The sequence below is a fragment of the Gymnoscopelus microlampas genome (assembly GCF_963454915.1).
Source record: "Gymnoscopelus microlampas genome assembly, chromosome: 1".
NCBI classification, from domain to species: domain Eukaryota; kingdom Metazoa; phylum Chordata; class Actinopteri; order Myctophiformes; family Myctophidae; genus Gymnoscopelus; species Gymnoscopelus microlampas.
The window spans coordinates 24,357,554-24,381,648 of NC_139962.1; the positions used below are offsets into that span (position 1 = coordinate 24,357,554).

A 24,095-nucleotide genomic window follows, 5' to 3' on the forward strand; every position below is an offset into this window, starting at 1 on the left:
TCTGTGGCAGATATTTTGGACAGAGCTCCCACCCATTGCAGAGAGTTGCAAGCAGCTGACCAAGTGTGGATGCAAGTCGGAGTGCTGCGGTCGATGCAAATGCTACAGATTTGGTCTGACCTGCACGGCACAGTGCAGCTGCAGATGCAAGGTTTAGAAGTGTCTTCCTCATCCAGGCAGCAAGACAATAAGCGTACAAACAGACAATTTGGTCAAGCGAATAAGTATAGGCCTACTGTCTATAAAAAACTATAAAAAACAATAAAAAAAGAATAAATAAAGAAAAGACAAAAAAAAAAACCTGCCTCAACGGGATCATCACCTTATCGTGGTGGGGCAGTTTGCATGTCTCCATGACCCCTAGAACTATGTCGGCAGGAGTCTTGTACTCCTGGCAGGGTTACCCAAGCCAAACAGGTCGAAGGGTAGAGACTAGACGAAGGGTGATCCCAGGGCGCTATTACTACTTGTAATCTACACTTGCAAGATCCGCTAGTCTCTCAGCGCTAATCTATGTGATTTTACTGCAAAATGTAGCAATACTGTATATTAAATGGCAGCCATCTTGAAAAAGGGCCACCATCTTGAATTTTTAGGTGGCTGCTAATATGTTATTAAAAGAATGGTATATGAGCCAATTTTGGTGCTTGCTTCTAAGCTATTTTACTTCTAAATGTGATTTGACTGTATATAGCCTACTGTACAATGGTGGCCATCTTGAAAAATGGCTGCCATCTTGAATTTTTACATGGGTAACAGGTTTCATCAAAAGAGCAATACCCAAAGAGTGTGTGTGCCAATTTTGGTGCATATCTATGACATTTTATTGTGAAATTACTGCGAATTACTGTATATTCAATGGTGGCCATCTTGAAAAATGGCCACCATCTTAAAATCTTTGTTTTTTATCAAAAGAGCAATACCCAAGGAGTATGTTTGCCAATTTTGGCGCTTGTATCTATGTGATTTTGTTGGGAAATGTAATATTACTGTATATTCAATGGCGGCCATCTTGAAAAATGGCCGCCCTCTTGAATTTTCAGGTGGCTAACGGGTTTTATCAAAACAGTACTACCCAAGGAGTATGTGTACCAATTTTGGCGCTTTTATCCGGAAGTGAACGATTATTCCCGGTATCTGCCTAGCTATACCTCTCCCTCTCTCTCTCTTTCATGAGTTCACCTCTCATACTACTTTCCCCATCTCTCTCTCTCTCTGTGTTACAAATCGGTTACCCCCCCCTCCCCCGTCTGTTCTTCCTCCTCCCCACTCCACACCATCTCCCTCCATCCCTCTCCTCTATCCCTCTCTCTCTCTCCAGCCACTAACCCAGAGCCGTTCCTAAATAAAGGAAAGTATTTGTGACATTCAGCCGCGGCGGGCCGTGCCAAGAACAACTCCCCGGCTGGCCAGACGCATCTGGAGTGTGTTACGACCGCACCGGGCACTGGTACCGACACTGGACATCCACAACCACATGCACACGTGCACACGCACACGCACACGCACGCACACACACACACACACACACACACACACACACACACACACACACACACACACACACACACACACACACACACACACACACACACACACACACACACACACACACACACACACACACACACACACACACACACACACACACACACACACACACAGGTCTTGTATTACATTCTCTCACTGACTACCTTGTTGTGTACATCTGCCACCAGCCTTGTTTAACCAACGCTGGTATCCCTGTTTTGGGCAAATTTTAAAAGATTTTCAAGGAAATTAAAAAATAGCAATAAATAGCAGATGTGTAGGCTCACAACCTGCCGCAATGTGACATGTTGTGTGTGAGCTTGTAGGTCTGCTATTCTCGCTATTGGTTGTACGGTAAAGTATATAGGGCTTAAGCGTCTCTGTACTACATTTATATTGTACAGTGTCACCTTACAGTGACTCCAATTACCGTTCAGGATTGTGCAGACAGTGTATATACTAGTATTTACAGTATGCAAGAAGCAAGCTAGCAGAATAGAAATGTCTTGTTGCATCAGCCCAGTCAGACAGCCTAGGAGCTGTGAGCGTTCATTCCCAGCCATACTTGTTGCGGGGTTGTTTACCTATTCTCAGCTACATGTATATAATATCTGCCAGACAGTTTATACATACATGCATGTGTGTGAGCCTATGAGCTACACAGTAAATCCTTAATTAACTCCAAAGAGTGTACAAATGTTACATTTGTAAATTTATAAATTAACACTGAGGTTTTTACTGTGTACAATAGTGTGTATGTGGACACAATTATGTGAACTTGCGCGAGTGCGTATGTGTGTGTGTGTGTGTGTGTGTGTGTGTGTGTGTGTGTGTGTGTGTGTGTGTGTGTGTGTGTGTGTGGCTCCCAGGTCTCTGTGTGAAAGGAGTTGAGCACCTGAACATCAATAACTGCCATGCAGGCCACCTGGGGCCCCACAGCCAGCTTGCACCACGGGCACACAGCCATCACCAGCACAGCTGCCACGAAGAGAGAGAACCAAAGAGAGAGAGAGAAAAACCAGCAGGAGGGGGGGGGAGCATGAGCAGAGGGAGAGAGAAGTAGGCCTCCATGATGGATAGATTGTGAGAGTGAGACAGAGAAAGGGTGAGTGAGAGAGAATTAGGGAGATGCGGCGGAGAAAACACTGTTGCCTCGGCTTTTGCAAACATTGACAATCCCTCATTTCCTGCTAATTTCTCTCTCCTTTTTTCTCCTTTCAGCCACGTAGCCTCTGTTTTTTAGCCAGCTGAGAGATCGGCCTCCATCATCCCAACCAACAGCAGGTCAGTTATAGTTACCTCCTCCTAACCTTCCCAGACGACACTTAGTACCATTCATCTTTCTACCCATATGACCAAATTCACATGGTGGCCATTTTGTTCTTCTTATACTCTGTTGTGTTTGTGTATTTGTGTGTATGTGTTTGTGTATTTGCGTGTGTGTGTGTGTGTGTGTGTGTGTGTGTGTGTGTGTGTGTGTGTGTGTGTGTGTGTGTGTGTGTGTGTGTGTGTGTGTGTGTGTGTGTGTGTGTGTGTGTGTGTGTGTGTGTGCGCGTGCGCGTGCGTGTGCGTGTGGGGGGGGGGGGGGGGGGGGGGTTATATAATAAATTATAATAAATATAATAAAAATCCTCCCACCCCCAAGGTATTACATAGAACAAAATGTCTGCCATGTGAGCATGGTCTATGATCACCTGAAGACACTGTAGGCAAACTCATTTTGAATAACTCCCTTTCAGCTCCCTCGGTTGTTTAGAGTCAAGTACTTCAATAAATAACCACGCTGTCCCCCCTAAGCGCCTATATTACTGAAATAGCAATAAATAGGGGGAGAAAAAACTGTGCCAAAACACTGCAGCACTCCCACCCCCCTCAGTGATCACAATGAGTGCACTTACATAAATATCCTCCGTGATCCAAACACCTGCAGCATCACCCAGCACCGATTAGCTCATCAGGCTTTTAATTACTCTGTTAATTGTATACAGGCAGCATGAGGGGCAGCCTGGGAATAGGGCGAAGGGGGGCCTCGCAAGGACCCGCCATGACAATCCTGACAAACAAAGCAGAGGCTTTCCTGCTAAAAACATGGTAGCTCTGGGGCGGGGGTAGTTAGAAAAAAAAATATGAAGACAACAGTTTCATGCTGCCTCGTCATCAGCAGCATCATCAGCAGCAGCAGCAGCAGCAGCAGCGCATCACTGACATCATATCCTGTTCGGCACTGCTGGTCATCAGACTGACTGCGAACAGAGTGATGAAAAGAATTGGAGAGAAAGAGGGATGGGTGGGGTGGGATAGGGAAGTGTAGAGCCATGTAGAGGGAGTTATGTGTCCATCTGCACGCAGCATTCTACATCTGGATTAGTTCATATTGGTCACGGGAGAAGCAGAGCTTGTGGTTGGAGGGTGGGGAGGGGGGGTGGGGTGGGGGGTCCAGAAGCAACCGTGGGAATAGTATCCCTCTCCTCCTCAGTTTGGGCCGTGTGAGCTTATTGTATGTGTGGGAGAGTTAGGCTCGAGTGTCCACATAGTGACCTGCCTGTCAAAGAGCACTGCAACAACACTGTAAACATCCTCTAATCTATGTGTAATCTCCACACAGACAAACATTCTGCAGAAACGCGCATGCACGCACGCACGCACACACACACACACACACACACACACACACACACACACACACACACACACACACACACACACACACACACACACACACACACACACACACACACACACACACACACACACACACACACACACACACACACACACACACAAGGCTATATGTGAAAAGCAAAAGGAGGCATTGGCTTTGTGGTGCTATCGATCTATCTTTCGTATCTATCGTATATCTATCGTATATCTATCGTATCTACCGTATCTACCGTATCTATCTACCTACCTACCTACCCATCTATTTATCCATGCGTGTAGCAGATGCCCTCTCCCTGCATCCCTCCCAGGAGCAGTGTTTGAGGAGGTGTATCCAGGAAACAGTGGACGGTGTTCACTTCCTGTGTGACAGGTGCGCAGTGGAGGCTGACAGCTGTGTCCCTCCTGCCCTCTCTCTCTCTCTCTCTCTGCTGTCCCTCCTGCCCTCTTCTCTCTCTCTCTCTCTCTCTCTCTCTCTCTCTCTCTCTCTCTCTCTCTTTCTCCCTCTCTCTCTCTCTCTTCCTCTAACCAGCTGCATTAGATAGCAGCTCCATTTGTTCTTACATCACCACTGCAGCCTGCTGATTTATGGAGCACAAAAGACTTCGATTTGACCCCCCTCAACACACAGTCAACGGATGCACGGATACTCGCACATACTGTACACACACACACACACACACACACACACACACACACAAACATGCACCACGCACACAAACCATGACAGCTGCAGCATCTGTGTCCTTCCTGCCCATAAACTGCGACAGTTAGTGTGCACGTGTCTGTTAAATAAAATGTGTGAATTGCCGTGGAGTATTTTCCTCTCTCCGTCTTTGCACTCGATGTTGTGTGTGTCATTAAAAAGCTGACACGTCACTGTCACTTACAGCTGATACAGGAAAACAAACAGGGCAGATTAGTCATTCTCCTTGCCTTGATGCCATGTATTTCATTTCATTCGGTGTTAAATGTCTTCTCTGTCAGTGCTGACAAGCCTGTCTGTGGCTCTAACTGCTCCCCAGCCTGCCAGCCCTCATAGCTCTTCATTTGGCCCCCGGGCACAGCCACAATAGCTCCTGACATTAGCCAGGCACAGACTGGGTGTTCTTTATTATCCTGCAGCATAGGTATCACACACACGTATGTGTGTGCGCATGTGCGTGTGTACACACACACACACACACACACACACACACGCGCACGCACACACACACACACACACACACACACACACACACACACACACACACACACACACACACACACACACACACACACACACACACACACACACACACACACACACACACACACACACACACACACACACACACACACACACACACACACACACACACACACCACTGGGATACACAATGGGAGCCACAGTGTGATCATGTGACAGGTTAGAGAGAAGCTTTGACAGTTTCTCCATTTAGCCTGCAGCCACCACACAGCCAGCCACAGCTCACGCTGGAAGTCGCTGAAATAAATACATGCTACTCCTCTGGGACACTAGCCGACTACAGGACGCCACTGCTAAAACAGAGAGAGAGAGAGAGAGAGTGTGCGGGTGAGAAACGGAGCAAGAAGAGAACCAATAACAGGCTAATTACCTGAGCTAATTGACTAATTAAAATGACCGGCTGTCATGTCATGGTCTTGGAGAAAGTCAGTTGACGACGAACGGATGCAATTGCGCGTGTGTGTGTGTTGCGGGGGGGTCTGGCTTGTGTAATCTTCCATCAAGCTGTTCTATTTCTTTTTTTGTTCAAACAGGTGTGCATGTGGATAATCTCAGAACAGATCGACCTGGTAGTCTTTAAAGTGCTTTTGTGGTGTAGGTTCTTAGCTGTAACTTATTCTTGGTCCTAAAGAATAGCTAATTTTGACAGTTTTCTTATATAGAATTCCCAATCATATATCATGGGATAGACCTCACATAGGCACAGGGCTGTTTTCTAAAGATTAAATGTTATAAAAAGTAATGTTTTCCTTTTTTGTCTCCGCCAGATTATATCTTCGCTCCTGTCCGTCCATCTGTCCGTCCGTCCGTCCGTATGTCATTCGGTGAACCATTTGTGGCTGAATAGATTTTCCACTATTTCATGTTTACTTCAAAACAGAGCGCATTTTTATTGTTTTTTCTGGGATGTTTCTGGAATTTAACAATCAAGGATTCATTATGAGACAGCAAACTGTTTCATTTCTGTTCACACTTTGGTGGTGTAAATTATTTATGATAGTATAATAGCCTCAGAGAGAGTAAAGTTCAAACTGCTGCCCGACTAGTTAATCAAAACGTCCTACTATAATTGGAGAGCCGCTGTTTATGTTTCCCTGAAGGACGCTTTTCTCTAGTAAGCTGTAGAAAGGATGCTCCAACGACACCATCATCAATGCTTCAACATATGATGATAGCTGATACTTAGGAACTGGTTTGTCTTCTTTAGAGATACAGTTTAGTATTATAGGTGGATACAAGGCTGAAATCAAGGAATAGCCACAAGACAGATAAGAGGAAGAGGAAGAGCCGTTCTAACATTAATGTCTTTGTGTCTCAAGTGTTTGGCTATAGCTGTCAGCAATTCAGATACATGAAAAAACATATTCATGAATCCTTAAATCAGTTTTCACTTTCATCTTAATGTAACTTATTTCTTCATTTACAACTGACCCTTGTCTTTAGACTAGAAAAAATAAACCTTGTCTTTAATAAACCTTGTCTGGGGAAAAATGCCTGCTAAACCTTTTTCTTAAAGCACAGACTTAGGAGCCCATAAAGGTAAAAACCCATAAAGCCAAGGTCGCCCCCGTCCTCCCACGTACCATGACATGACAGACCTGATGTTCTCTCTCACAGGAGACTCTTGAAAGGCTGAGGCTTTGGCCAAAAGTCTAAGTCATCAAGCACATCAAGCCCCCCGCAGCCCCTTCCACCGTGACTTTAAAGATGCAAGGAGACGATATCACCCTCCTCAAAGGCACAACTCTCTGACATGCACCTCTGTCTGCACTTTAAATGAAAATAGCCTCTCTCTCTCTCTCTCTCTCTCTCTCTTGGTCCTGGTGAAGTTAGCAGTATAAATGAACAATACCTTTATCTAAGGGTGGGGTGTGTGTGAGTGTGTGGAGAGAGAGACAGAGAGAGAGAGAGAGAGAGAGGAAGGAAGGCTGGAGCAGAGATTAAGGTCTGTAGCAGTAACTGGTAGCACAACAGCCTCCCATTGGAAGAGAGACGGAACCATCTGTGAGGCTTTGACTCTGTTTCCAGGAGATAACGCCTTTCTGATTTCACAAAATACCGTACAAAGATAGAGCGAGAGCAATAGACTGCGAGAGAGAGAGATTGAGAGGCGCTGGGCCTGTCCATATACTCTACATTTAGAGTACATATATATATATATATATATATATATATATATATATATATATATATATATATATATATAATATACATATACATATACATATACATATACATATACATATACATATACATATACATATATATATATATATATATATATATATACAGAATATATATATATACATACAGAAAATTGTATATACATTTGTTTGTGTGCGTGTGTGTGTATACTATATGTCTTCCATGTTTGCAGGCTGCACCCTTGTAGTGACGCATGAGTCGTTTGGAGAGGTTTTTTGGGGGGTAAAAGGCCTTTCATTAACTTTAACTTCATCTACAGTCAGCGTTGCTTTGCGGCTGTTCTGAAGGGCGGTGGGAGTGGTATTATCAGGTAGCATCAGTGGATATGAACTTCCCATACTCTCTCTGTCAGTGGTACGTTTTGGTCCGATCAAAAAGGCACTCAGCGCTACTGCAGATTAGCCCAGCTGTTTCCTCTGTGTGTCTCTGATCCGAACACACTTCCTACCGGGAGGTCTCACATGGAGTGGCAGGGTGGCGGGTGAGGAGGAGGAGGCGGAGGGGGGAAGTGGGAGCTGGGAGGTCAATAGAAGGTGGGAAGTCATTAGGCATGCAAGTACAGAAAGTGTTAATGGTGGATAGGTGGGCTGAAAAACAAGAAACTGGTAGCCACGAGGAGAAATGTACGAGCGACAAAGTGTAAATTAGCCATTAGTCTCTTTGTCTCAAGCGTTTGGCTGTAGCCGATAGCAATTATTTTAGATACATGTGTAATGTACTGTCATCCGGGACACACTTTTGTCAGCAGTTGCACTCAAACACTTTCTGTCAAAGTGAGACCCGTTCTAAGTGAACATCTGAGGTGGGAATTGGCTGTTTACACTGTACATGATCAATGAAGTCAAGGTTCAACATTTTGCGAGAAACACTCTGCCGCAGATGATGCGATTTTCACTTCTCGTGGTCACAGCTTTAGGTTAATCGACACGCTGGCGATACAGGCAGCAAGACAAAAGCTATTTCCAGACAACACAAAGCATCCACGAGACATTCTTACAATACATAAATGGTGAGTGTACATGAAAGGAAGAAGAGAGAAAGAGAGAGAGAGAGAGACAGAGAGAGACAGTGGGAAGGAAAGGGCGAGAGAGAGAATTTCTGCACACGCATTTGGGGCTTTGACTTGGCCTCCACCCTCTCCTCTGCTCCCACGCTGTGGCGTCAGCCGGCCAGCCATCCAGCTAGCCAGAGGTCTGTGTTTCTCATTCCTCCAGATGTTGAGAAGCTGGTCGTTTTCTCTGCTTCTAGACTCTGACATTCTCCTTCTCCCCGGGGAGGCCGGGCGGCCATGTCACAGTAATGTCAAACATATTTGGAGCAGAGCAAGGCAAGAGGAGGACAGCATGAGGAGAGGCCATAAAGGCCTATACTGTATTATATGGATAAAAAGAGCAGTGATAAAAACCATAGATATCCAGCAGCGAGGTGTGAGTGTGTGTCTCTCTCTCTCTCTCTCTCTCTCTCTCTCTCTCTCTCTCTCTCTCTCTCTCTCTCTCTCTCTCTCTCTCTCTCTCTCTCTCTCTCTCTCTCTCTCTCTCTCTCTCTCTCTCTCTCTCTCTCTCTCTCTCTCTCTCTCTCTCTCTCTCTCTCTCTCTCTCTCTCTCTCTCTCTCTCTCTCTCTCTCTCTCTCTCCCCCCCCCCCCCCCCTATCAGGGCAATTGCACATAATTTAATTTCCTTTACAACATTAGCATTATAGGATTTGTGTTTTTCTGTTTTGGTGCCAATCGCCTCTGGGTTGAGTATTGATATCAGTCGCTGCTCTTTTCATCTGTCTGTTGTTTTTGTTGTATTATTTCTGTGTCTTGTGTTGTTTTGTTTTGTGGGGTGAGATGTTAACACTGAGTATTTCACTGTGTATAGGTACGTTTGTGAGTAAAGACTAAACGGGGTGACACCACATGGGGCCAGTTAACTGTCAATATGAATGCAAACATTCACTTCAACTCGGCACATCACTACTGTATATCTCTGGTCAGTCTAGTGGTCTGTCAGCTAACTCCCATGTACACATATTATACACACAAACAGCAGAAACATCTGCAGCTCTAGCACCTAAGATTAGAGCCCGACTGATCCGGATTTTGGATAGTCATAGTCCGCCGATCACCAATGTTTTGACTGATATTTCGTCAAAAAGTGCAACGCGTTATTTTGTACAAAAACTTTAAAAATGTTTCGCCTATAATAACTTACATCGGCTGCATAACGGCCAATCTAAAAGAAACAACACTCAAATAATAGCCAATATATCGGCTAGACCAATATATTGGTCTGGCTCAACCTAAGACTATGGATTTTTCAGCGCCTGTAATCGTCACTCTTAGCACCTGACACTTGGTGTCAGATAAACAAAAGAGGGAGAGAGTCATTTCACTCTTACGTTATCAGTGTGTCTGTACTCTGTATATAATAATAACCCCACTCTGGATGCATACTGTAGCTGCTATTGGACTGCTGTTTTTGAATGTTTATCTTCTGCTAATGTAGGGTAGTCCCTTGTTACTGTGTGACAAATAAAAACAGTTGGCAACAAACACTCCATAAAAGAAAGCATGGACATGCACGTGCAGGCACCCACGCACGCGCCCACACACACAGCTACTCTGGTTGGCTTTGTGTGATGCCGTTGTGCAACTGTACAAAGGTATTATGGGGAATTAGGTTGACTAGCTAATCTGATGGATGCATAGAGACACACACACAATGTACAATTACATTGTTCATAGTGAGCACGACTCAAAAGTGCATTATGTCAACTATTTACATTTTCATCAATGTACTGTACTGTAAAAGTGGCTCTGTGTCTGACTATATACTGTAAAATCCTGAGTTAAGTTTTTCTCTTTTTTTCATGCAGTAAGGGATGTGTCATACTGTGGACGCGTGCGTGCACACGCACGCTAGGTCGACATCTTTGGCTTGTGTCAGCCGTTTGGCGTGCCTTGTTTGTGATGGACCAGGTGTCTGTGTTCTGCTGACCACCTGACCAGCTGGCTGTGTGCTCCCGGCTGCCGCCCACCCACGGCCATCTGCTCCTCTCATTAATTAGGAGACAGCCAGCTTCACCTGCACTGCCCGCATTCAGATTACTATAATTACCACACGCAAATGCAACGCGCACACTCACTGAGCATACACACATACCCGATGCATGCTGTGTGCCCCATTTGCACGCATGCACACCCACCCACATACAGCACATACATACATACATACATACATACATACATAGGGTACAAGCTACCTCACTCCTGCCACAGCAAGTCACAGCACTGTCATCTCTACCAGGTGGCACACATGTTTAGGCACTAGGGAACACACCTCTTCAGGTCGCCCGCATAACACTAAAAACATCTGATGAATGCTTCAGTACTACTGTATAGAGCAAATGTAATTCTGGGAAAGCAGATCCCTCAAACACCTGGCAGTTAAAATCATTGTCCGTGACGTGCTTATGAAAATATAGTTGACAATAAATACAAAAAGCAAGGAAGCACACAGCAAAATCATCAGTGTTAAAGATTTTTTACTCAGAGTGTACAAATAGAACCAAAAATTGACCTTTACGGGTCCATTTGGTTCCATCTGTGCACTCTCATAGTTAAATGAACGCTGATATTTTGCAGCGTAGTGAGCAGACAAGTCAGACTGCGTTCTGATGTCTCTCTGCTGGCCTGTGGCTTTGGCAGACACCATCTATCTCTTTAAAAGAAGACAGGTTCCACTCTGTCTTTTCTCAAGTCCTGTGGTATTTCTCCCCCCTCCGTTCGCACAGACGACAGGAGTCATCCCATCCGTACTGCTGTGGTAGATAGGAATTGAATAAACACTCAGCAGGCTGAGGTCATAATAAATGGCCTGCCTTTAAGAGGGGCTACTTACTGATGAAGTGGGGGACATCTGCCTCATGCTTAGTACGTATATATATATATCCGTTGTATGATGGTGTCGCGCGCCGAAAATAGCCGATCTACAAGCTCTGTGAGCTTGGAGATCTACTACTTTCGGCACGCGACACCATCGTACGTTGATGTATAATTCGGGCTTCAGGTAGCAAAGTCAGGCGGAGGGTGAGGGGGGATGCTACTGGTGGTGGTGGGGGTAGGCTATAATGTGCGGTGAGGCTGGGTGTCTGCAGTGCGGTTTCACCTCTGCAACCTCCCATCCATTGTTCAAGACTATTATCAGCTGTTCAATTATTCAGATGATCTTTACCAGGGCCAATTATACAGGGCATGTCCTGCAGAGAAAATGGCCTCTGTGTGTTTTACTGTTGCACTCAGGGAGAAAAGACAGGACTGCTGAGGCAGTTCAAGTGGGGGTAAAAAGTATTGGCTTGTCTTGTTTGCTCAGAGTTAGTGTGCTCTCACCAATCAAAGCCTTTGGTCTTGGTTTAATTGAGTTTTACTTTTTGTTTTGTTTTAGCTTAAAGTCATGTTTCAAATCATAGAGGTGAGGGCTTCAGGTTGTTCTTTTGTCACCAGCAGAATGGTCTTACTAAATACATGGAATCATTTGTAATTACCAACCTCATGCTGCAAAGGCACAAGGATCTTATATTTTTATTTTATTTTTTTATCCCTCGATTGTGTAACCCTTTTTTTCACCCGGTGCCAATTTGCTAAGTGATCCTGGGCACTACACTCCCCCCACCAGCCTAGGGAGGCCAGACAAGGATCTTTTTAAGTGACTATTTCAATTAACAGCTAACTTCAAAATAAATACTTGATTTGTCGATTGTATGTGGAATGATCAGATCTGAACAATCACATTGAAATGAGAGAACACAGAGAGGTAGGCCTACAGTAAGGGGGGACTACAATGATGTCAAGGCACAGTAACCTGTGTATACAGAGAGACACATCATACAGTTCAGGATCAACTTCACTTCACCAGCTGTCCTCTCTGCATTATGTCAAAGGCCAGATCAAACATCAAGTGTCAACTGCTTCTTTCTTCATCTCTCTGATGAGGTAGACTATCAAGGTAGACAGACACTGACAGTGTAAAACAAGTCACTCTCAATCTAAACTAAACAAATGCGCTCCCCCCTCTCTCAAAACAACTAAAGCATTAAGTGTTTGTTCTGATATAACCATATGCTATAGCCTCGCGTGGCCAGACAATATCACACGACACAAACTGTGGTGTAAATGAACAGAAGACTCGTGAAAGTCAGGTTTGTTTCAAAGAGGGTGACAGTGCAACACTGTAGACTAGATCAGTGGTTCTCAACCTCTTCAGGCCGTGACCCCCAAAAATAATCATATTTGAACTGAGGACCCCCCAGATAAATATTGTGAAAATAGCAGATCTACAAGGGTTAGATCGGCTATTTTAAAATGTTTTGCCTCTTTCTTATATTATTTGACAATTTGGCCAATGTATGACCGGTTTTTATATATTTTTTATATAATATTGATTACTTTTGATGCTGCAATGGTATATATTTTTTGGGTATTAAAAAGGTGTTAAAACTCCTTAAATTGTCACTTCACTGTCATCCGGGGACACCCTCCAAAATCATGTTGGGACCCCCCTGGGGGTCCCGCCCGACCCACAGGTTGAGAACCACTAGAATTGAAATGTATTCACTTATAAGTGAATACATTTCAAATGACATCAATAAGAGTCCACATGGTCCACATGATCTTTTTTTTTGTTGACAAAGTTGTATGTTGACACCTACTACTCTCAATTTTGTTAAGCAGTATAAACAAACATAAATAATTAGCCGTACAGGCCTGCTATTTCTCCAACATAATAATGATAAGATTGGCACACATCATTTTGTCATGAGATCAAATAGGCCTATATATACTTACTTTGTGAAGGTCGAGGTCAGTCTGAGGTAATTGTAGCGGTGATAATCCACACCAAATAGGTTCGACCAAATGCTTTAAAATATCACCCCAATCCTCATTATTTGGACAGAAAAAAAAAATAAAGCCTTGGAGATTTCTGATAACTACTAGATGCGTTATTCCCTTTATTTATTTTTGAGTTCTATTGAAAGAGGAAACGAGAAAGTCTCGCAAAAGTCACGCATCTACAGTAAAAAAGAAAAAAGAACAAAGAAAAAAATATTTAAGTTTCCTTTGGATTTAAAAAGGGGTCTTGGACTTGTCCCACTTCAATAAAATAATGAGGTATTTATCTTCTCAGTTATAAGAAAGAAAAAAAGAAAAGCCATGCAGGGCTTTTTGAATCCTCTTGAACGTCTTTGGTTTACAGTCTGTTTTAGTGAAGAAAAGCAAAACCACTTTATCTTGAAGGTTGTGGTGAAGAAAATCAGAACTTGTCCCAGTCATCTGAATCCGCCAAGTGACTCATTGTAACCTCTCATAGAATACGAGACGCAAGCAAAGCACCAAAGTTGCTCTTTGAGCTACAAAAAAAGCGACCGTGTTTTTTTTGTTGTTGCAGGTTTAAACAACCGATATGCGTTATTATGGCTTCAATCAAGTCCACAGATCCCAGGTTGCGCCTCCACCAGTGTCTCCACCGGTGTCACAGTCACCCACCACAACATACAGTAAAACACGGATTCAGAATAGATGTGGATCCTCTTGTGTGTGTGTGTCTCTCTCTCTCTCTCTCTCTCTCTCTCTCTCTCTCTCTCCTCTCTCTCTCTCTCTCTCTCTCTCTCTCTCTCTCTCCTGTGACAACTTTCAAACCATCGCTGAATTTTGTCATACGATCTCAGTCTGTTGTTTCACGTGAGCGAGTCCTTATTACAGTCCCGATCAATTCGCGTCCTTCTTGGTTCAGATCATCAGATGTAGAGACGGCTCGGTCCTCGCTGTGTTCTTATGGACACCAACACACGCTTCTCTCTCTACAGTCCTCCTCCAAAGCAGCCGATCCTCCTCCGACAAACCGCTCCGTTCGCTTCCAACAATTGTCTTTGAGGTGGTTGGTTGTTGTTCAACCAGAGTTCCCCCCCTAATAATGATAATAATAAGCTCAACCACAATTGAATGCGCGTCAGTAAAAGGCTGACTGTTTTCGCTCAATTCATCGTTTGGTTTTTAGTGTTATCTTTCTAATTGGTTCCGAGCCGCAGTCTCTAGTTCTCTCTCTCCTCCTCTCTCTCCTCTCTGTAGCCTTCTGTCTGTCTGCGTTTAATACACCATCTGGAGAGACCTAACCTCTCTCTCTCTCTCTCTCTCTCTCTCTCTCTCTCTCTCTCTCTCTCTCTCTCTCTCTCTCTCTCTCTCTCTCTCTCTCTCTCTCTCTCTCTCTCTCTCTCCCCCTCTCTCTTGCTCTCTATGCCTGCCTGCCTCCCTCTCTCTCCCCCCCCCCTCTCTCTCTCTCTCTCTCTCTCTCTCTCTCTCTCTCTCTCTCTCTCTCTCTCTCTCCCTTTCTCAGTAGCATCTGAACGGAGCAACAGACACATACTCGCGCTCAAGACGTCTCTAAAATACGGATTTTATTTATATTAATATTTGTGTGAGTTATCAAAATGCAGGTCAAACTTGGTTATAGGCTTTTGTAAAATGTATGTTTTAATTGTTTTTGCCCTTTCTCCACTCCACTGAATATATAATAGAGCTTTCCACATACGTAAAGAAGAATGCCCATTTTTGGAACGTTAACCACTAGATGTTATTTTAGTTCATCTACGTATCTATAAAATAGACCAAATAGTCAAACGCTACTGAAACGTCTTTCCGCTGTCTACCCGCGGGGGCCGCTGTTTCCTCATATCAGGACAATGGGACGACAAAATACATCACCAATAACCAGTCAATCCGACCTGTAACTTTACTGTACCCTCAACCCGGTAGACTTTATTTGAGACTTACAACAACAAAATATCTATTTAAAACGGAATTAAAACTAGGTCCACTTGTGTTGTAGGCCGACTTAGGTGGTGGTGAATGGGGATGCCATGTGTATGTATAAGTACAACCTTGCATGTGTCCAGTTATGTATGTATTGACAATTATATATTGTTTGGGTTATTGATAGAGAGAGGCACAGAGCTAGAGAGAGGGTTGGTGAGGCAGACAGAGAGAGAGAGAGAGAGAGAGAGAGAGAGAGAGAGAGAGAGAGAGAGAGAGAGCAGGTGTATGGCTCCTCAGCACTGAGAATCCTCCACCTGTCCACAATGGTCTGCTTGTATGTGTGTCTCTCTCTCTCCCCCCCCCCCCTCCTCTCTCTCTCTCTCTCTCTCTCTCTCTCTCTCTCCTCTCTCTCACCTGTCTCATTCTCTCTCTCTCCCCCCCTCTCCCTCTCTCTCTCTCTCTCTCTCTCTCTCTCTCTCTCTCTCTCTCTCTCTCTCTCTCTCCCTCTCCTCTCTCTCACCTGTCTCACTCTCTCTCTCACACACACACACACACACGCACGCACGCACGCACGCACGCACGCACGCTCGCTCGCACGCACACGCACACGCACACGCACACGCACACGCACACACACACACACACACACACACGCGCACAAACACACACAGAAGGGGACAGGAGACAAAGCTGACACCTCCCTGACCCCCCCTGTGTCTACAGAACAAACAGAACCAGCTTGTAAAGTACACATACACAGACAGCTGTTGAGCCATGACTCCTGTCTCACCAGCCCACACCTCAGACACTGGCTCAATATGGAACCAAGATGGACTTTGAAAACACTTTAATACTGATTTAAATCTTCTGTCTAGATTTCCCAGGATGGACCCTGGGAAGTTCATGAATTAAACACTCTAATGTCGTCTTCCACCAATAGCTCAGAATAAGGCGACGTGAGGTCCAGTTGCTACCCTTTTTGTTCAAGCTATAATGCAACCACCTGTGAGTGCTATTCATGATCACACACACACACACACACACACACACACACACACACACACACACACACACACACACACACACACACACACACACACACACACACACACACACACTCCAACCTACCCTACAGTGGCTCAGAGTAATATAGCAATATTGGCGTACAGGAATTTAGTCCTCGAAACCGTGTTTCTCTGGTTGCATGTGCCCAGGTCTCCAAATCAAACACTGCCCTTCCTTTTTGACTGACGGGTAGATGTTTGGTTTCCCATGTTTGAATCCAGGTGGTAACATTGGGGGCTAGTCCGGAATCAGGTTTCCCAGTGGGGGGATTCAGCTAGGATTACTCTCCTCAGTAGAGTAGCCCTACCTGAATCACACATGCCTAATATCTCCCTTGACCTGAGGGGATTCCCCTTTGCATGAGCGGTAGATATTTGGTTTCCCATGAGACGTGGTTTGAATCCATCTGGTAAAATACTGTACATACTCCTGCTAGTGTACCACTGGCTTAGAGCAGGCACTGCTTAGTGACTGCCCGCTGCTCAGATGGGAGGACAAATTGTATGTGAAAATGTACTTGGCATATAAATGAAACACACAATACAACACACACTCACAGATCCACCGGGGCACAGAAACACATAGCAATTCCCACAAACAAACAGCAATAGAAATATAAACAAATGCCCAGGCCATCACAAGCTGGGTCTGTCAGGCCCTGCAAGCAGCATTATGTGGTGGAAGTATGGTTGTCAGGGAGATGGATGGAGTATTTATGAAAGTCTCGCTCTCTCCTTCGTCGACTCTCTCAAAGTTATAGCTCTAGTTTCTCTGTACCCATGCCACATTCTGAACCGTGTGTTTTATTTGCATGTGTGTTTGTTTGTGTGTCTGTGCGCGGCTCCCAAGAATGTTTGCTGGCTGATGTGTTTTCTCTCCAGCATCATCGCATAATATAGAAAAGGTGAGAGGTATGCGTGCATGGCCTTGAGTGACAGAAAGGTTGGAATTGGGGGGTTGCATCCAAAGAAAGGATTCCTGTCAAGGTGAAAGCTCTATGATTGACAGAATGCTATTCTCCACGGGAAAGGCGTCAGTCAGCTTGTCAGCCTGTCAGCCTCTCTGTACAACAGACTCAGTCCTCCTAATTTGGCCTTTTGTAGAGTGGTCGCTGGGTTAACCTCAGCACTCCATGTGGGCCAGCCTGATAAACTCTGCACCGCACAATAAAGCACACGCAAGGTGGACTGTATACTCTATTAACTGTCTGTGCCATAACACAACAGCCGGCTATCCCTTTGACGGCACTAATGAAGCAAACAGCTTTGTCTCCTTCTTTCTGTCACTCAATGCCCGCGCGCAAGCGCAAGCGCACACACACACACACACACACACACACACACACACACACACACACACACACACACACACACACACACACACACACACACACACACACACACAAATACATGCCCACACACGCACGCACGCACGCACGCACACACACACGCGTGCGTGCGCGCGCGCACACACACACACACACACACACACACACACACACACACACACACACACACACACACACACACACACACACACACACACACACTCACATCACAAGCTACTCCAATCCATTGCGTTCAGCTGTATTGTATTGACAGTATCTGATGAAGGTTTGAGGACTTGCTGAGATGTGGGGTAGATTGGTCATTGTGGTTGTAGGGAAATTACTCTGAGTGTGTGTGTGTGTGTGTGTGTGTGTGTGTGTGTGTGTGTGTGTGTGTGTGTGTGTGTGTGTGTGTGTGTGTGTGTGTGTGTGTGTGTGTGGGGGGGGGGGGGGGGGGGCGCGTGTGTCTGTGTGCACGCGCGCGTGCATTTGTGCATGCTTGTGTGCGCATGCGTGCATGTGTGTGTGTGTGTGTGTGTGTGTGTGTGTGTGTGTGTGTGTGTGTGTGTGTGTGTGTGTGTGTGTGTGTGTGTGTGTGTGTGTGTGTGTGTGTGTGTGTGTGTGTGTGTGTGATGAAGAGAGAGAGAGAGAGAGAGAGAGAGAGAGAGAGAGTCAGAGTCAGAGTGGGAGAGATAGTGGCAGAGAGAGAGAGAGAGCATTTAGAGAGAGGTTTGCAGCATTTCCTCCACTAACACATTGTAAATCCTTTCCTATAGCAGCAGTCACAGGCTAGTGTGTTCAAAGGAGATAAGGCCTTGAGCCGAGTGAAAGGAACGCCAGGCCCATTGTGTTCCCGCCTAGCTTTCTCTTCTCCTAGCCTGTGCGCGTTCAGCACGACACACTTGTGGAAATTGCCAATAAAGCCAAAAATAGCTGATCTATAAGATCACAACGCTGAGTGGTGCGACGCATTGTGAGCTTGAAGATCCACTGTGTTTGGTGTGTGACACTGGCACGCAATTAAGTATTATGGATCTTTAAAAACTCCTATGCAAATTTGAGTTATTAAAAAAACAACTGTATTGAAAAGGAATAGAGCACTTAATGGAAAGAAAGACAAAATGTCACAAGCTGTATTATGCATACACATCCAAATGATTAAGCTCATGTTGATATTGAGATATTGCCTTTTTCAGTGATGTTTGTCCTCCTCAGTCCTGAATAGGTGTGTTTTGTAATTTAAACAGTGTTTTCTCTGATAGCGTCTGAGCGGATGTTGTTCTCTCACCTTCTCTATTAACATATTTATTCTTTGAGCACACTTATTTCTGCATATACACACAGAATGCATAACATTGTGAAAGGAAACAAATGTCTATGGGATGAGAAACAATATGGGGTGGGGAGAGGATGGGTGAGGGAGAAAGAAACAGAGAGAGAGACAGAGAGAGAGAGAGAGAGAGAGAGAGAGAGAGAGAGAGAGAGAGAGAGAGAGAGAGAGAGACCTTCTATAATGTGGCGTGGTGTAACGGATCATTGACCCACCCACTCAAGCACAGACATTGGATGCTGCTTTTACAAATTGAGCCCATAGACCCCCTGACATTCTGTTTGCAATTGAGCAGCAAAGTGCCTGTTGTTTGAGCCGTCCAGACACGATGAGAATTCAAATCTCAATCCTTGTTCAATACATGCTTGACATTGCATAAGAGCAACAGACAATTTTGCGCTTTTGACAAAAGATTTATGGTTTTCTGTTTTATAGAGACAGAGACAAATTTCCACAATTACATGCCAGTAGCTGTGCATCCGGTTGGGTTATTTTGCTACTCGTGAATTGGAGTTCATTGCAATTGGCTCTACATAATGTATACCTAAATTGACTTGAATATGTAAAATGCACAATGAGCTTTAATATGCTGAACAAATCAAATGATGTTTTCTTTTTTTATGGGGAAGGGACTCTAATTACTAATCATTTCTTTATTCTAATTTATTTTAATTCAAAACTAAAAACGGATAATATAGACAGTCAAGTTTACATCAAGTCATCATGTCAGCTATCGGATAATGAGCAGGCAAAAAGCACATGTGTGCAGAGCCGAGTTTGGGGGCAGAGCTGACCGGCATAAAGTGCTAAATGACAAAGCAGGAAATGGCACCTGATTACATCAAGTGTTGACTCAAGAGCAGGATATAACAGTCTGGGTAGAAAGGGAACAGTCCTCAGCATACAGCTGAATACATCTCCAAATATTCACATGGGAAAGGTACAACTATATATGTCTGTGTTAGCCAGAGCCAGCGTGTATTTGTGTGTGTGTGTGTGTGTGTGTGTGTGTGCGCGCGCACGCACGCGCACGCAGCAAGCGCACGCAGCACGCGCACGTGTGCATGCATGTGTGTGTGTGTGTGTGTGTGTGTGTGTGTGTGTGTGTGTGTGTGTGTGTGTGTGTGTGTGTGTGTGTGTGTGTGTGTGCGTGTGTGTGTGCAGCCGACAGTTGGTGGTGCTGCCGCTGGAGATAGTAAGTAGAGGGAGATGAGGCACTGTATCAAGTTGTGAACATCTGTTCCTCGTAGAAACCGCAAAGCTGGTGCTGAGAAAATAGAGAGGATAACTGCTCTGCTGTGTTCTCCTCTCCCTCCCTCCCCTCATCACCCCACCCCTTTTATTTTCCCAAGTTGTCCCTGCATTTTTGTCTTCCATCTTTGACTTCATCACTTGCTGTTAATACTTCCTCTCTTCTTCCCCGTATGTCCTCTTTGCCCTGCATCTTGTTCTTTATCTTTCATTTTCTTTCTCACAATCAATCTGACTCTCTCTTATTTGTTCTAGACCAAAGAGAACGGCTGGTTCAACCACAAAATCATTAAACTAGGGATCATTGAAAGGATGGTGCGGGTACTACATTATGTAGTAGCTGGAATACACAGCACGGACACATTGAATGAGCCCTCGAATGAACAAATGATCATATTTTCACCCTTACAATGCAATTGCTGTAGCTTGCACAGTTACATGTGGTTTTATTGTGCCGTTATCCAGTTAACGAGGTTAGGCTTGGAGTTGGAACCCTCAATAAATGCTGGAGATGGAAAAAAACATCCTGAGTTAGGACCGCTGTTTGTCACATGTTGAAATATTTAAACATGATATCACAACGAGACAAATCGATAGAGACTTTTAGGAACTTCAAACGTATGTTCATTGGTGAGAGCTTCTCATTCAGCAGCCATGGAGGATTAGGATTGATGGAGCTTTATGAAGGCGGTGATACAGCAGGCATGAGCTGATGCTTTGTTAGGGATTCATTGCACCTTTTTTTTTCTCCTCAAAGTCTCCTGATTTAGTCCTCGCTCTCCTCCGTCTCTCCCTCTGCTTTCCTCTCTCTATCTGGGCCCTGCTGTGAGGAGGGCGTACTGGTGGCAGGGTGGCAGTTCCTCATTGTACAGCGTGTGTATGGGAAAGGAGGGGGGGAGGGGTGACGCGCATCTGTGTGTGTGTGTGTGTGTGTGTGTGTGTGTGTGTGTGTGTGTGTGTGTGTGTGTGTGTGTGTGTGTGTGTGTGTGTGTGTGTGTGTGTGTGTGTGTGTGTGTGTGTCTGTGTGCTGCATGCGGGTGATAAGACCCAGGGAGAAGAGCCAGCATGCCGACATATCCCTGCCACCACGGTTATCGCCAGCCACAGCTGTGCATGAGCTCTGCGACATCTGCTCCCTCACAGGAAGCCTCTGCTGTAGCTCACATCACCTCACACTCAAACACACACACACACACACACACACACACACACACACACACACACACACACACACACACACACACACACACACACACACACACACACACACACACACACACACACACACACACACACACACATGAATGTCCATATGATGTGAAAACATCAGTGGACTGCGCACACACACACACACACACACACACACACACACACACACACACACACACACACATCACGAAGAGACACACCAGGTAAACTACCTGAGACAAAGAACTGTGTTTGGAACTGTGTTTTCTTAGTCAGTTCACACTGACTGAAGTCCACCCTGGTGTGTGCGTTTGTTGCGTGTGTGCGTGCATGAGTGTGTGTGTGTGTGTGTGTGTGTGTGTGTGTGTGTGTGTGTGTGTGCGTGCGTGCGTGCGTGCGTGCGTGCGTGCGTGCGTGCGTGCGTGCGTGCGTGCGTGCGTGCGTGCGTGCGTGCGTGAGAGAGAGAGAGAGAGAGAGACAGAGAGAGAGAGAGAGAGATGAACGGGTTGGAGCAGCGACACCAGAGTTCTACTGGGTTTTTATCACAGCATTACAGGGGGATGCTTATGACTAAGCCTAATTATAGAAGCCTTATCACTGAAACGTCCACAAAGCTCATTACTGCCAAGAGACGGCAGGCGCCGCAGGTAATTCACTACATCGGGTATTAGTCCTCTCCCAGGCGCACTATTTCTACACATTTAGAGTCTATAAAAGTAGGGCTTTAATGTCTGCTTCTTAATACATCCCTCTGTCCTCAAACACCACTGCTGCTTTAAGTCAAGGTTTTTTTTTACCCAAAGGCACACCTTCAGTGTTTTCAACGTGCTTTAAGATTCAATTACATTTATTTCTATGCATGATTTTTTTTCTCTTCCCCTGGATTGGCTATCTAACGCCTGATTTTTTACTTTGACGTACAACTGTGTTGTGCACTGAAAATAGCATATCTACAAACTCACAACGCATCGCAACACATTGTGAGCTTGTGGTTTTGCGGCACACTACATCACCGTATGAGTATAAATGAAGCCCTCCAGTATAGGCTATTCCGAAGTCAACTATATGCAAATCAACAAGGTAAGCATGCCGCCAGAGAGGCCTTGAGGCTTATGAGCCGTGTCAACGAGCAGCCGATGGCCTTGCGGGTCAACAAGTGCGCCGTCTGAGCTGGCAAGCCGTGGTGGACGATTCATTATCACCTGTTTAAAATGTTCAAAATGTAATGTTGGGGCAGCGGCGGCCTAAAGGTTGGAGGAGCCAGTTTGTGACCGAAAGGTTACGGGTTCAATCTCCCAGACCAATATGAATGGCCACCACTTACCACTCCCCCAACACCGCTGAAGTGCCCTTGAGCAAGGCACTGGACCCCAACTGCTCCAGTGGAGCTGCTCAGCGGCCAACTGTATAAAACTGTGGTTGTGCACTGGGCAGTTGCAAGGTTTTGATGTGTGTGTCTGTGAGATTGTGCAGACACACACAAAAAATAGACTCGCTGCATGTTGTTGGCTTCAGAATAGAATACGAGCATCCCTCCATTTCTTCTCCATGTTCGTGAAAGTACGTCTTTTGACATTCTTCATTCAGTTTGATGTTGTATTCAATTTCAAACCTCTGAGCACATTCTTCAAGTAATGGAGCTGCAGAGTACAAATTAATTGAACAAAAATGGCCATTGCCTGGCTGTGTAACATGACACCATATTGGATGTGCTCTGTAATGGTCAATATGCCATTAAAATGTGTTGTCAAACTGAAACCCAAATCATATGAGTAAAACGTAATAATATACAATCATTGTTTACCTGTTTATTGACCGTATGAGACAACCACTTCAACAAACTCATGAAATCACAGCTGAGGCAGGATACTATGCCACAAAATAGCCAGCTTAGAACCACTTTACACATTAAATTACACATGACAAAATAGCAGCACTATTGATTTATACATAGTCAGCACTGTAACACAAATCCGCGCCAGTTAACTATCTGTTTCTACCATAGAAGCCCCCCCTTCACACACACACACACACACACACACGCACGCACGCACGCACGCACGCACGCTCGCGCACACGCACACGCACACGCACACGCACACATGCTCGAGGACACGTATGAGCTGGGCTTGCTTAACAGTAATAGCAGGCTCGTCACTCTTGACAGCGTAATAAAACACCATAATGTAATGCTTTATAGCATAATGTCGTCATCCTCAGCAAACTACAGTACACTTGGTCAAACTTATGCCCGTAATTAAACTGAAACTTTCAATTAAAGTTGTTCACAAAAACACTTCAAAACCAAGCTAGAATCACCCAATCACTTTTTAGACCACATACTTCAAAACAACTCACCTTGCTCCTTATGGCATGTGGCGCTAACTCAACACAATCTGATTAGCTGTCAATCACTCAAAGTTAATGAGCAGAAGTGACAACGGGGGACGCTCAACTCACAGTCACTCATCACAGTAAAACACTGCCAAAAATAATTCA

General features: G+C 45.0%; 1 protein-coding gene across 4 annotated transcripts in view; it reads right to left on the minus strand.

The window, feature by feature from the left end:
• Positions 1-24,095, minus strand: part of cbfa2t3 (CBFA2/RUNX1 partner transcriptional co-repressor 3) — a 65,533-nt gene that overhangs the window by 40,690 nt on the left and 748 nt on the right. Inside the window, exon 1 of one of the 4 annotated variants that reach the window (XM_084057346.1) lies at positions 13,471-13,560. The exons of 2 other annotated variants lie outside the window; for them this stretch is intronic. The gene's annotated coding sequence lies outside the window, so the exon portion shown is untranslated. Of the gene's footprint in view, positions 1-13,470; positions 13,561-24,095 lie in introns of those variants that run through there. One more of the 4 variants, XM_084057347.1, reaches the window with a different exon arrangement.